This window comes from Stegodyphus dumicola, chromosome X1 (genome assembly GCF_044657685.1).
Source record: "Stegodyphus dumicola isolate Sdum_Otavi_A_Nest chromosome X1, ASM4465768v1".
Classification (NCBI taxonomy): Eukaryota; Metazoa; Arthropoda; class Arachnida; order Araneae; family Eresidae; genus Stegodyphus; species Stegodyphus dumicola.
In genome coordinates, this window is record NC_140780.1 from 211,507,591 (window position 1) to 211,524,423 (window position 16,833).

The window sequence follows — 16,833 nt, forward strand, 5'->3', positions numbered from 1 at the left end:
CTAACACTTTACTTTTTTTTTTTTTTTACCTTTTCTTTCTTGCTTTACTTTAAAGCTTTTTAAGTTATTTAAAAAAATCTTGGAATAAATTCATTGGGGGATTTAACATTTTATGTCACCATTTTGTATCATCAGTATTGCCAATCAGGTAACCCTTAGCATCACTTTTCCCATTTTTAATCACTTTTCTTTGTTCTTCTAACAGGTAAGATCATAATTTTTTATCTTTGTTAATATTTTATAAATATGACTTGGGTTCTTTCTCTAGATTTTGTAAATAATTTCGTTTTAATTTTAATATTAGTAATTAGCTTTATTAGGCAAATCGAATTTATTTCATTTAAACTTGTATTTATGTATTACTGAAAGGAAAGCTGCTGTGTAGAAGAGGCATTCGAAATTTTCGGGTGAAATATAATAATTAAATATTTTAAAATGGTTCATCAGCTGATTTCGGATGAACAGAAACGCAGCGGTTTTCTCATGAAGTTGACTCAGGTGGTATCCGATCGAGCTCCTCTTGATAACCATTGGATCAGATTTTGAATGTGTTCCTCCTCTCCTTTTTATGTATTTCTGTGGTTACCAGGGTTTCTTCCTATCATTATCGGGGTTCAATACACCGAGGTGTTGGGTCTTTTTACATTTTTATTGGGAAATCTGGAATTCTACTGGTTTTATATTTCATTTCTTTCATGTCTTTGTTGTTTTGGTTCTAAATTTATTACTTTTTTATCTATAATTAATTAATATTTCAACACCATTCTCCACGGAAATGATTTGTGATAGTTTTGTCGCAAAGAATTTCTGTAATGCCATATATGTATATGCATATATATGTATATAGCGTCTAAAAATTCACAAGTTCAAAAATAGGCTTCTGTGGTCATTTGCAAGTGCGGGAAATTATCTGCTGTCCCAAGCTCCTTATTTATTTACTTACTTACTAACAGTTGAGTTGCTGTACCGCCTGTTTATATGACTATCAGCATTTGTAATGAATCGGTGGAACATTCTGTTGTCGCTAGGCCTCACGAAATCTCTATAAAATATTAAAATTTTGTCGCGGAATTTATAAAGTTACTTCAGAAGGTGGGTACTTGTGAGCTGTGATTATTAAAGAGACCCTGTCAAGACCTTGACTGTGTTGAATGATTCTTTTATTTTAAATTTAGATTGTCCCAGAGATTTTTCATTTAGTCCCATAGAGGTTTTAAATTTAGATTGTTCCAAGCTCCTGCACAATCTGCTTAAATTTCACGTTAAAATGTTTAAATAATCTATGTTGTCCATGCGCACTCTGAATGAATTTCAAATACTTCCTGCCACTGCTTCTCAGCCCCACAAAATTTTTATGTCTCTTCAGACATCTTCTACAGTTGAAATTAAATTATGTTTCTTAACATTTTTGGCAGGATTTTTCTAATCAACTACTGTTTACTGTGTAAAACCTGTATTCATCGAAAAATACTCTTGATCTCCAGAATTCATTGGACTTATTATTGCACTCTTTAGTAAAGGTGCTTGAAAATTTTAGTTAGTAACAATTTAATGTGTAAACCTCAGCCTTGTAGTTATGTTTCTTACAAAGCCTTTCAAACAGAACAGAATCGGTAGAAAGTGTTGTTTGAAGTTGTACTTCAACGTGTGCCACTTGTGATGCAGCTAGATGAAGATTTACTTTGTTTTCTCAAATTATTGGGTCAGTCCATAAATTCGTGCACATTTTTTGCTAAATGTTTAAAGAATATGAAAAAACACTTTAACATTTTAATGAATTATATATTTTCCTCCATTATCTACAATATCTCGCCATCTTACAAGGCAGCTTTTTTATGCCATTGCTGTAGAAAGACTGGTTTCGATGCAAAAAAACTTGAAAGTTCATTGTGTACATCCTGCTTAGAATTTAATATTTTTCCCCAGTAAAAAATTTTGTGAGGCACGAAATAAGTGCAAATCACTTGGGGCAATATCTGGGAAATAAGCAGGATGTAGCAAAGGCTCCCATTTAAATTCATTAATTTTTTGCAGCGTTGTTCGAGCCGTATGCGGTCTAACGCTATCATGATGAAGCAACACTTTCTTGATATTCACCAATCGTGGGCGTTTTTTGATCAGTTTTGAGTTTAGACGGCAAAGTTGTTCAATATAAACTTCTGAATTAATCGTTTGATTTGGTTCTAACAGTTCAAAACGTCCTGAACGGGGTTCATCATCAATGCTGCTTTTTCCAACTTTAAATTTTTTAAACCATTTCTGGGCAGTCCTTACACTAATAGTATGTTCACCATGTACACTACTAATTTTATCGCTGCAAACCTGGCAGATTCACTACACGAAAATAAAAAATTTAGCACAGCACGTTTGTACTGATTATCTATATTCATCTTCTATGGATACTAAAATGCGTTCGATATTTACGAAAGTTGGTGATTAACTAAATAATATGTTATTCAAACGATGACAAGTTTCAACAGGTTTAAAATTGTATTGTTTTAGTAAATGCGTCATAGTGAATTCCTGGTATGCTCTTAATGCGCACGAACTTATGGACTGACCCGATATATTGCAAATTTCTTAAGTTTTCAATTTTCATAATCATCCTGACCATGGCTGTGGACTTATAATTTCTGTCAATTTAAAGCTTTTAATATTGTGCTCTTCCAACTATCTGTCAAATTTCATGTAAGGATTTTCCATTTTCAACTGCTCTGCAGTGCACTGATTTGGATTGGGTTATTTGATTACGGCAAAGTAGACTAGGCCTATTTACTTAAGGGGAGGGTTCCTTGATACTTTTAAGGGACTGATGACTTAGCAATGGAAAAAATACGAAAATTCCCATAAAATCAGCCAGGATTTTAACTACCAGCATTTAGCGGTCTTATCGCTTAACCCTTCTATGGGCCCAGATCGATAGTTATCTTTTTCATTGGAAATAATTGATTTTCGTTTAGTTTCCATTGCAACGTAGTCATTGTTACACCGAAAACAGTGTTAATGTTTGCAGCAGCACTTTTTAATACTTTAAATGCCAAGAAATTTTCTTTTATAATGTGTACGTAAAATTTTGTGATTAATTTTATGCTTCTATTTAATTCAATTATATTCTACTGAGTTTTAAATGAAATCTTTTCAGCTCTAATTATTTAGAATAAAGAAAGTGCGAATAAATAATAAAACTTCCAATTATTTTCATAAAAGTGTTTTCAATAATTATCTTTGCAGGAATGTGATATTTTGATTGCTCTGATTCATCTTCATCTAAGTGCTTGTCTTTCGCTCTGCTCTGTCTTAGAAGCCTACATAGTAGACTATGCTAAAATATAGTTATGTTTTGGAGTATGGTTTTTATTTATTTTTCTAAATTAATTAATCTAATTAATTTCTAAATCTTTATTTTTCTATTCTTCTTTTTGTTAACTACAGTTTTAGTCTTCTTGAACACTTGATGCTTTCTCTAAAGGTTCCGATCTATCTTAATCGAACTCCTCTCCCCTTTGGAAAATCACTGCCTTCTTCATTTTGATTAATAATGCTTTAAATGAAAGCAAACTTCTGTGTTCTATGTTTTCGTGGCTATGAGCATACACTTTCGTATTGGATACACCCTAAAATTAGTATGGTTACTAAAATTACTATTACGTCGTGAATCCTATCAGTTACGAAAGTATTAAATCTAAGCTATTTGTCAAAAACTCATGTAAGGTGTAGTTTGTATCACACGAACAAGCTGCGAGTAATATTTGAATTAAATGTATAAAATATTAATCAGACAGCTGCTACAGATAAGGAAATAATTCAAATTAAATTCATTTTACGGACATTTTCTCATCATTTAGCAACTAGCATGGAATTTAAGTAACGAGAGTTAAATTCTAAACTGATCATCACAAGATGCATTTGTACTTGTAGTTCCGCATATTTGTCTGATTTTAATTGATATCTGAAGACTATCTAATTATCTCCTTTGTATTTTTTAATTTACATTACAGCTTTTCATTTCAGTCTATTAACTATTTTACTTTTAAATCTTTAATTCTAATTTTAGTTATTATTAGATGCAGAAAATAATCCTGCATTTAAATATTGAAATTGTAAGCTTTAATAATAAGTAGTTTTGCGCCAAGCAAATATTTTCAATCAAAATATGCAGCTGTGCATTGAATATTTAACCAAAAGTTTATAAATTTTATATGTTTCAACAAAATTAAATTTGTGTTTCAATACAACAGTCTACTTGCTATTTGTTTATCTGATTCAGTACAATTAATTTGTACTACACTTTTATTTAGGAATTTCTGTTTAACTATACACTATTTTAACCGTCGTGATTCATGTGCTAACCGTTTAAAGCAATTAAGGGAGATACGATATTACGAAAACATTAAAAAACTAATAAGAAAAGATTAGAACAAAGGCGTATATAGTTGTTTTACCTAATGAAATAAAGAGAGATTAAGATAATTTTCCTTCACCAGAAAAAATTTAATACAGAAGAAAATATTTTACATAGGAATTTAAGGTTGATCTTCTTGCCTTACTATTGTAGACATAATCTTGTTTTGTGTAATAAATCACTGAATTATTGCTAGTTCTACCAAATTTTACCATTGTTGAATAAATTAAAAAAAAAAAAAAAAAAGGCTAAAAACTGATGCGTATTAAAACTCTCTTGAGAACATTATTGAAATTTAATAAAATGAGATGTGAAAAGAATCAATAAAATAAAAACAGAAGTACATAGAAACGTTGGTAAAGATATGTTTACAGGTACCCCTTGGCGAAAATTTTCGATCTTTGGCGGTACATGGATACCGAGTTTGTGCAATTCTTTGATTTGTTATTTTGGCTTGTGTAGCGGCAATTTTTGAGGTGCACATCGAGCTATTTTCACCTAAAAAAATCAGAGAATTGCAGAAACTTGGCATTGCGCACTCCCTTGACTTTTCCCATGTACACGTCGACCTATTTCGCTTAAAAAATCATCAGAGAATTGCACAAACTAGGTATTGCGCACATCCTTTGTCCATATACACATCGAACTGTATTCATTTAAAAGGTCAAAGGAGGAGCTAACAAAAAATATATAATCTCAATAAACTACTTTTATATCCAACAATTAAATAACATAAAAAATGAAATTCATCTTTGCAATACGCAAAGAAAATATTCACTTACCTTATTTACGAATTAACATGTCTCCAGTCAAACAAAATTCCTAAACAGCATCCAAATACTTCCTAAAATCTGTATACTGATCAGAATCTGTATACTGACGTTGCCATATAAATTCACAGAATAAGAGTAAAAAATATCCTCCGTAGCGTCGTTATCATCCGACGTTCGACCATATGCATTTCTTTTCTACAAACAGGACACTTAATAATGGATACTAAGTAAACCTTCATCAGTCAAGTAATGCTTTACACACCAGTTAAATAATGCTCTTTTCCCCTTTCTTTCCAAATCGTACAGAAACTTCAAATTAATCTTGCCACATTCAGCCATTTTACCCTCTAAAACACAAAACAAGCAATATACTTCTTAACTAACAAACACCACAAGGCCTTACAAATTTACCGCAATCATGCAACATATTACGTCATAATAAAGTTTGTATAGCATTCAACTTCTCAGGCTACCATAAATGAAATATATATATATATATATATATATATATTATGCGTGTGTGTGTTAGAGTAGAGAGAAGGGTAGCCATTGCAATATCACGAAGTTGTTGTTTCACGAAGTCGTTGTTATATATATATACACATATATATATATTTAGAAGCTGATGATGCTGAGTTTTTATCTTAAGTAAAATTTCATACACAGATATACTGAAGTATTTCAAACACACAGGTTTTCTACATATTCTGAGAGTTATATATAGCGATAGAAGTGAGACAGAGGACTGCTGGAAGTGCACAGATTACAATGCAATGAAAGTTTTAAAATATTATAGTCATGGTTTTGCTATGTTTCAATTTGCTGAGTAAATTTCGCAAATTTTAACATTATTTGCCGAAAGAATTTCAGTTTATCCAAGTACATGCCTCACGTGTGTTATGTAAAAATCATATGACGAGGATGAATTCTGAAATGACGCAATTTAAAGAGCTTTGGTGCAGCAGATAGAATAGCCAAATAACCAAATCAAATAGAAGACTTAGGAGTTATTACAATTTAGATGTTTTTGTCTGTATTTCATCACACACAGACACACACAGACACGATACTAGAAATATAATGCAAAGACAACGTAGCAACAATATGCACTTGACCACATGAACACAAAACAATGACATACATCCCCACACACTTTACGTTTGCGTTATACTTATAATAGTCATCAATACAAATGTAAGAACAATTCAAATTCTTCAGATATTCATCGATTGTAATTCAATAGCAATCACAGGAAAGATTGCAAAATATCATATACCGCACTTACTGTTTTCAACAATAACAGAAATAAATCTTCGTCTGCTACAATAGATTCAAAAGGTATTTTATGTCATATTGAAGCAATACGATTTGAAACCATTCAATTCGGGTGAGTCGACAGACTTAATATTAAATAAAGTAAAGAAGCATTGCATTAAAGATACATAAATAATTCTCTGCGTTAGGAAATAAAAGAGATCATTTTTAGACATCATCTAAACAACATTTTTAAATGTAACACAAGTTCAATTAGTCATATCATATCAAAAACAAACGCCCCACTTGAAACCCTCACTATCATTAATCTAATTCAAATGCTTAAAAAACATGGAGACTACCACTGGGACGGAAAAGCAGATATGATAAATTAGTTGAATTTTTCAAATATTTAACAGCAAAATGACACAACTCATAAATATTAAGCTATCGACAGCACCGCCCTTTGGCAACCATAAGAAACTTGTCATGCTATAAATTTGGAAAAAGATAAAAATCTGCAAGTCATTAATGTTGTTTTTAAGATAGATAAATTTCCGCAAATAATTAATCAGCGTTTATCTTTAACTGTGTGCCTAGATCAATCTGCTTAAAACTTATATCCAGTCATCAGGTTATAAAGCTTCGCTTTATTAAGTAAACTCTATCATCAAACACTGTGCTAGTTTTCTCTGGGGAATTCGCTGCTTTTATACTGGGTACAAAACTATATTTTAAACTGTTATTAATTTACTTTCTGATTTACATTAACAAATGATTTCTAAATGTTTTCCCGAAGTTAGTTGTTTTCCGAAGTTAGCTACGAATATATTTAAGTGTAAAAAATAATGCATTGCAACTAAGATTTACTGTGTATAACACTACTGTATGTCACAAATTAAATATTTCTTACGAAGAAATCAGGGCTTTTTATATTAGCTCTGGTTATTTATTTTTTTAAGATTTTGATTTAAATTAATTTGTGCAATTTTTTGGTTTATTAATAAAGTTTAGAGTCACACACTAGTTCTTGGTAAAAGTATATTTATTGGTACCCCTTGGCGAAAATGGACGATTTTTGGCGGTACATGGATAAGTTCTTTGACTTGTTATTTTGTCTTTGTGTAGCGGGGATTTTAAACTACGCATTGCCTGCTTCCTTGACTTTATCCATGTACACGTCGACCTGTTTTCACTTAAAAAAATTAAAGAATTGCACAAACTTGGCATTGCGCACTCTTTTGACTTTGTCCATGTGCACATCGATATATTTTCACTTAAAAAGTGACACTCAGTTCTAGGTAAAAGTATATTTACGGAACATTCAACTACTCAGGTTACCATAAATGAAACGACAACTTTGAGATAAATGAAATAACAAATTCGCGATAATACAAGGAGTAACTTCAGTCTACTCTAACCGAAACAACTTAGGTCTCAGTAAAACTCTTCACACGTATTTCTTCCAAGAAAACAATAATGCTTATTACGAAATTGGTGAAGTAATTGCGAAAATACAAAACCCGAAACATTCATAAAAGCAAAGCTTCTTCCACATTAGGCTTGCTACTTTCCAGCTCACAAGTCATTTATTGTTAAGCAGTGTTTCCTACATGAGAGTTAACACATCTCTCTCTCTCTCTCTCTCACACACACACACACACCAAAAAAAGTAAAAAATAAAAGAAAAAAAAATAAAATGCTGTCTTAGTTTGGCAAAATCCACTTACAAAAGAACTAGGTTAGAGTAGTCTTTAAGGTACCCCCTTGTATTATGGCGAAGTTGTTCCATTTACCGCCAAGTTATTGTTTCATTACTTTGTTCCATTTCAAACTGTGATTCAGAATATGAACTTTTTTGTCTCAAGAAGAACTGACTTATGACGATTACCAAAATGATTATCCCATTTTAAGGAATATTCCAAATATAAGACTAATAAATATTCCGTTAGACTTTATGCTCCTTGTGTGCTTAGAAGTACTACAAAAAATTATTACTATTAGGATAGGCGGAGGCACCTTACAAGCATGATTACCACATAAAAATCTTGAACTTCTTTTTTTTTTTTTTAAGAATGACATGTTTTTAAAGCTTTATGTACCAACTGAATTTGCAAGAAAATCAAGGAACCAACTCTAAAAGAATTCAAACACTGGAAAGCTACAGAATACCATCAATTTTTACTGTACACTAGCCCACTTATTTTTTTAAAAAACATTTAACAAAAAGAAAGCTATATGATAATTTTTTACTATTTCATATTTCTATAAGACTCTTATGCAAAATACAGAATCAGACAGCAATTGATGAATACGCACAGTCTCTATTAAATCTCTTCGCAGTAAATTTTGGGCTTTATTATGGAAAAAAGTATATTTCTCATAATGTTCACGGCCTACTGCATATTTGCGAAGATGTAAAAATGTTTGGGCCGTTAGATAATTACAGTGCATTTAAATTTGAAAGCTATATATCTTCCATAAAAAAACTGATTAGAAAATCTTCCGCTCCATTACAGCAAATAGCAAAGACGAATTCAAGAACTGTTTAATCATATTGTAGCCATCAATAATGATTCAATCAACGTAACCGACTTAAGTTCAGAATTTTAAAATTTACACACATCTGGTCCACTATTTAAAGGTTATTAAATGCTTAATTTTATTATTGAATTTTGAATACAAATTAACTGAAGTCAGAACTGAATTTGTAGAATAATTTAATTATGAATATATCGAAGAATTCGGTTTTGAGCTATTGAATGGTTAAAAAGGATCGAAATGTTTTTAATATTTTAAAGCAAAATTTTCTCTTATAATATTTTGTATTAATAATCTCGTGTCAAGTCTCGTGCTCAGTTTTAGATATATTTACAAATTATTAAATAAATTGAAAATCAAATTAGAAAAATAAATTGTATAAATATTCTTAATATTTCTTATTTTTATTAGTAACCACAGATGGAGGACCTGAGACTATCTGTGGAAAATAAGCAGGTTTCAGGTTATCACAACCCCTTCACTGGAATATAAAGATTCCTGTGGATATACTGAGCTATAACATTAAGTATTTGAGAGTATGTATTTAAGAGGTTAAAGGGATATTGCAACTAGTATTTCAAATCCTGATAACATCCCATACGCTGTCGGTGGGACCTAGATAGGATGCCCTAAGGATATACTTGGGTGTGACATTAAGCACTCGAAAGGATGAGTTTAGGAGGAAACTGAGATATTACGGGATGTTCTGAGGATGTAGTAAGTAGAACTTTAAATCCTAATAACATCCCATACGCTGTCGATGGGATACATATAGGATGTTCGTAGGATATAATGGGATATGTTTAGGATGTTCGTAGGATATAATGGGATATGTTTAGGAGGTTAGTGGGATCTCCCGGGATGTCCTAAGGATGTAGTGAGTAGGACTTCATATCCTATTAACATCCCATACGCTGTCGATGGGACTTAGTTAGGATGTCCTGAGGATATACTGGGATGTGACATTAAGCACTCGGGAGGAGGTGTTTAGGAGGTTCGTGGGATATTCCGGGATGTCCTGAGGATGTGCGCATATCCGGGGAGCAACATCCTCGGGATATCCCAAGGATGTTTTTGTGCTATTTGGGGCGCTAGTTGATATCTTTATACTGTGTTCTGTTAAGAATCGTGCCACAATGCTTTCGCCATATTGGCTACAATAATAGAAATTTAAGCCTTTCAGAGGTCTGACGCAGTTTTCAGGATAAACACATAAAATTTTATGCAAACTGTTTTCTCTTTACGTGAAAATTTGGAAAAGAAATCTTATAATTGATAGCAGCGATATAAATTTTCATGAAATTTCGTTAAATGGACATAACAGTCTGTACGTCATTTTTAAGGTTATCTGGATTATAGCGAAACACAAGCGAACAATCTGCCTAAGAAAAATGATACTTTCTTGGAGGACTTTCTAAGGAAAACTCCTCGCATTTACATTAAACAAGGCAAAAAAGTGAAACCTCCCTTGCAGATAAACCGTTCTCCGGTATTTGAGCTTGCTTCAAACTACCTGTGTTCAGCGATCTTACCATTTGTCCATTGCTGGGCGTGTAGATGCATTATGCAAGCTATTTTTCATCAAACTGATAGTAGCTTGTATTTCTGAAATGAGATTTTGTGCTAAGGTGGAGCTACACCTTTCTGGCGGAAATGACTTCGATACGAAATTAGCCAGTCGTATCCAGTGTTAACATATTGCATTTTGCAACATAAAAAATGACCACATGTGATATGGTTATATTCAGTAGTGGTTTTGAATTGTTAGAACTTTATGAAAATAGCTGGATGACACGAATAACAGTTGATTTAACTGTACTAGCTTATAAAAAAAGGAGGGAATTTGTGAACTACGAGGTCTTTTTTTGCGCTTTTTGCGGCTTCTCCGCACTTTTTTGTCTTCTCCTGGTTTCTGAATGAGTGAGTGGTATTACGAAAACGTGTTTGCTGTTGTGATTATTCTCACAATTATTTTAATATGTGCTGCTGTCTTGTTTTCTTCTAAGCTTCTTTTTCGAAAGTGCTTTTTTTCCCCGAGATTGGCATTTTGTCCGTCTTTGATCGTGCTCCAGACAACTGAACAACTGGTTACATGAATTGCAGTGGGGCCCATCAGCGGCCGAGCGGTAAAGTCGCTGAACACTGGTAGTTCGGTCCGAGGTTCGAATCCCGCGAACGGGCTGGCTGCATGGGTGTTTTCGTGGTTTTCCCCATGTGTAACGTGTATACGAGCCAGTTTCCCTTAGAAAGTCCTCCACGAAGGCATCCCTCCCCTTAGGCAGATAGCCCTATTGTGCTTTGCCATAATTAAATACACAACACCACACATGAATTGAAGTACCTACAACACCTAATGAAGCATTGATCATCCATGCTTGGGTAATGCCTTGGAAAATCTAAAATATAGTATGGCCAGTCTAAGGAACCAGGCGCATTTTAATTAATTTTAAATTTAAATATTTGTTTATACTTTAACCAAGTTGTATTTTGCTGGAAGTGTTGGCGATATTAGAAAATATAGAAAAGTTAAAATTATAACATAGCTGGATAATGAAAATTAAGCCTTAAAATTTTACGGAAGATTCTAAAAATTACCTTCTTTATTACACAAATATGCTTGATTGAACATTTCTTGTTACTTTGTCAAATGCGTTGACTAGAATAACCCGCCGTGTTATATGTGATGTTGTTAAGCAGATCTTTCAACTTCTGACGCAGTTCTAACCAATTAAACCACTATAATTGCGTAGAGTCTTGACTCACTGACTGGACTTTATTTCAACTTGTTTGTTTTTCCTCCATTTAATGACTGCGGTTATGTCATCAAAGGTCAGGTACATTTAACCCAAAACCCAATGGCATAATTATTTCATTCTTAGCTTAAATAACGTTTACAAAGAAGGTGTAGGAAAGATTTTGCAACGCACGTTAATGAAGTTTGCATAATCTGTCTGACTGCAAGTCACAGTAAAGTCTTTGTATTCTTGTGTGGAAATAACTATGTTTAGATTAAAATGGATATAACTTGCGTGTTTTAGAAACCTACGTAAAATTACTTCTGAACTTGAATTTTCCTGTGATATTGCAACAAATTCCTTTCGCCTTCTAATTAATCCCTTAACGAGATATGAGAATTGAAATGTCATCATCATTAGTTTCCTTTCACAAAGAAAATTTTTCTTAGCCTTTTATGTGAGCTAAGGAAATGATGCTCTTTTTTAAACTAGTCTGAAAGGAAAACGCCAAAATATACCTTCCTTATAAAAACAGGCGGAGTTGTTTACAGGAGATATTAGCTGAAGCTTAATTCGTAAGTAAATCCTCACAAACTGGTGGCTAGAGATTTGTGTTCTTTAAGGAAAATATGCACAGAAAGCTATTGCGATTTCGGGTGGCCGTTCTTCGCATAGCAAGCTGAGAAAGCATTTGAAGTCGTAAGGAAAAGTTAAAGCGAGAACTCTCAGAAAGCAGTGAAGGGAGGTAAGGGCTCAGATGAAATAGAAGTCGAAAGCCGTATAGGTTTGGTTCCGGAACAGGAACTAAAAGCTTTGAGCTTTAAGCAAAGCTCTTCGCTTTTGTTCCACAGATAGCGTCACTCGACTACGGATGCCTTACCACGGGTAGACTCTATCAGCTAACCACATACTCTGAACTTTTAATTCAATTATTAATAATAATTAACTCGAGCGTAATAGAAATTATCGGAGAGTCGGTTGCAACTTTCTGTACCTCTGGGTAGGAGCAATCTGTGTAGTAATTCGAGTAGGATGATATGGGTCAAAATTCCAGATAGAGATAGAAAGGTGCAGTCTGAAGAAGGGTGTATGTTCTCGATCAAAACTAGATCTAGATTAGAAACTATATCAAGAAAAAAGTATCAAATTTGACTTCGTATTCAGTTTTTATACGAAATAAAATTACACTATAGGTTGTACATTGTTTTAATGTCTTAACATTATCATATTCTTAATCTATACTCAAAATCAATACAACTGTGGACTATTATTCCTCTCATCTATTCAACAAACCAGCTCTGTCAGTAAGATATGTTGCATGTGAATCGATGAACACGAAATTAAAACTGAAAATTTACTCATTATTTGGACTATAAAGCAAGAACCTAGAAAATGCTGTTTGTATTGCTCATGTATCAAAAACACATACTAATTACATTTGTAAACTTTTGTAACAATTGTCTAAACTTTTACATATTACTGTTAGTCTCGATTTGTGTACCAGGAGGTCTTATCACATCATGTTTCTTAAGAAGCTGTATTTATTAACTGGGCAAGGCATTTTCTCACTCCTTTCTACGTGCCTTCGTGGTGTAACTGGAAGCACGCTCGAAGCGTCATTGGGGGAGGGGGTCCAGAGTTCGAATTCCGGCGAAGGCGTTGTATATTTTGCATGTTTTCCGCATCGATAATTACAACTGTTCTTGCTAAATGTTAGATAAATATGTAAAATTAAATGGTATCCAAAGAAAGCGATCCGTCTCAGTCAAAAGAGGGGACTTGTTACAGAAGTAGACCGTAAGGTTCCCGAACTCTAAAATGAAAATATTATTTCTCCATTATATCAGAACAAAATTTTACGTGTAAATCTGAAACATCTCCAATCGATTTTTGAAGAAGTAATATTTACTTACAGAAGATTCTGGAAATGATTTCCATATTACAAGTGGAAAAAGTTCTCTTTTTTACAGAACTGATTTCCACAATGTAGTTTGCGTGTGCAAACGCATTTTTTTTAAAAGTCACAGAATGTGTAGTGGTGACAAACTTGGTGATCGAACGGGTGAAAGGTGTTCTTTTTCAAATCAGTGGCTAGCATTTTCACTGTGAAGAAGTGGATAGTTTATTTAATAGAATACTGCGAAGCCCTCGATGGCTACCCTCCGATAGGTACCATTCCGATAGGTAGTATCCCTTTGTGGAGGACTTAATTGGGGAAATAGGGTCATATTTACGTTACACGTGGGGAAACCACGAAAACACAAATACAGGCCTGATCGTTTACCAGAAGAAAAGCATAAATAGTGCAATAAAATCAAGCACACATACATTTTTTAATGGTGTCTGAATCTGATCCAAAGTTATATCAGATGCTACGTCAATGTACGGAAATGCATTATCTCTGATTTCTACACCAAAAAACGCAGTTGTTTCTTATAACAAAACCAATAAATATTTCTGCTTCGTTAACGTACAGTTAAAGAACGTGCATTGCTGGCCCACCAGCGGCCAAGCAGTAAAGTCGCTAAACACCGGTAGTTCTGTCTGGGATTCGAATCCCGGAGAACGGGCAGGTTGCATGGGCGTTTTCCTGGTTTACCCAATGTGCAACGTATATACGAACCAGTTCCCCTTAGAAAACTCTCCACGAATCCCTCACATTAGGCAGATAACCCTAGAGTGCTTTCCTGTAATCAAACAAGCCATGTCATGCCAAATGTATAGTTACCCCTCACGTTTCTAATTTTTTTGTGCGGAATTTATTTTTAAAAAGTTATCATTTTGCTGCAAAACGTTACTGCTGGGTATTCTTTAATTTAACTTTTGTTTTTTCGGGAATTGTATCAAGCATATCTTTGCAGTGTATAGAGATATGATTACTAGTAGAAAATGTTTCATGTCAGTCTAGCTACTTTCAGCTAATTTATTATAAAACGAAGTATTTTATATATATTGTAAAGGCTGATAAAGCGAGTGATCATAGCATGGAAATTAAGCAAAGCATAATCAAGAACATAAAGATGAAAGATTTTTAAGCATTTGGAGGAATATTTATTTTATCCGTTTTTAGGTTATAGGAAACTGTTTTGTGTTTATTTTTAAAGGTAGTAAATAAGTGTTCTAAATTTCTTACTTTAAATATGCTTTGAGAACTAAGTAATGTTGCAGGCAGGAAAATGAAATAAAAAAGCTAGTGTAAATAAAGAAATTGGGTGAAGCACAAAGATAATTTTGTGTAAAACCCCGAAGCGAGAAAGCTTTTTTACCAGCTTGGTATTGTGCAAGAGTCATTAATCTTACTTGGTCCGATTAAACAGATAAAGCCATTTTCTAGCACCAGCGAAAGCAGACAAGAGATGTATATGCTTGCGTTTTTGCTTGTAATTTTCAATTTTGCCTTATTCGGTTTTTACTTGAAAAACCATAAGCGAAGAAAGCTATTTCTATTATGAATTACTAAAATTGTTACGACTCTCATTTTTACCATAGCTTTAAAAATCACAATCCCTGAAAATGTAATTTTTGGGGGTGTTTCTATGAACTGGTTAAATTTTCAATTACCTTGCTTTACTGGCAGTGGGTTCTGGAAGAATTTCATTATGTGCATATGCATTGTATAAAAGTAATGCGCTTTCTGCTTTATGAAAAAAATTGGAGAGTAAATAAGGTTGTTTATTCTTAGTCAACTAGAGAATGCAGCTTAACATTATTTCTTCCTTGAAAAGAAGTGCAGTTCGAAAAGATAACTCTTTGAAATAATTATCAGACAATGTGCGATGTTTGTTGGAAAAAATTAAATGTATTAAATATATACAGTCTTCTCTAATTCTTGTGTGAAGAAAACGTCACAGAATGTTCGTTTCATTCCCTTGAAAATTTTTGTGAAAACCAGAATTAAGGGATACGGAGAAAACATTCGGAAAGAAAATCAAACTTTGGAACTTGCAAACATGAATAGTTATGTTTCTCAAGAAGTTAACTGAAAAGAATGTGCTGAAATTAAAATGCTGAACAAGAATCGTTTTATAACTCAAATACAAAATTTCATTTCGAAGTAAAAATAAAATTCACTAGCAAACTTTAGATAAGTTTTGAGTCAATCATTTTCAATACCTCTTTCAGATTTCATATTAATTATCCCATAACGGATTCTCAAACCAGCCTTTATATTTCTTTCTGTAAGCTAATACATTGTTTGCCTTGTTTATATTTTCTAGTATTTTATCTTAATATTCAGGTTATCTATTGAATTCCTAGCATTCTTTATTAAATATTTGTGAAGCCCTAGATAATAGCCGACAAATACTGCATTACCGTGAAATGCTGTTACTGTTCAGTTTCAGAGCTCAGACACTATTACTGGTTAATTTTCATCCTTGAGTATGCATTTCCGCATTATTAAACAGACGAAAAGCTAAATATAGTGTAAACATAATTATCCCTACTGAGACTCATTTCTCTCTTATGTCAGATAAATAGATACAGAAGGTCCAAACGTATCTTTCACTATAGGCTGAATTTTAAAAAATGAGATTATGCAATAAACGTTCTGTTGAATAAACACTTCGGCATAATAAATAAGTAAAATAAATTTTATTTAAATTAAATACACATTACAATGTACCCCTTTTAAGAGAATAATTGATTTGGTTAATTATTTTACTTAAAAAAATCCCTTTTACAACAATAAGTTAATTGAAAAAAACTTTTCATTATATACTCACATTTTTTTTCCAGAAAGCACACTTTAACGTCCTTTTAATCTTGAAAGTTTTTTATTTTAGTTTCATATTTAACGATGCTATGGCTTTCTCTTCAAAATCATTTTATGTATCATCAATATACTTATTTGTTTTTATTTTTTCAAAATAATTTTGAGAATACCGGGTGACGAAATGCGGCTGAAAACTCGGAACATTCTTTTACCTTTTTGGGTACCCTTTGTCTTGGGAAGTAAATTATCAGACTTCTTCTTTGATTCCCTTAGATGTTTGAAAGCATTCTTAGATTGCTTTTAACACCTACTCTAATTGTAATGAAATGGCTGTGTCGATGCTTCATTGTTATTTATCTCACCACATTCATCCACTTAATGCCTGATCATTGTGATTCGCCAGTTTTAAGCATA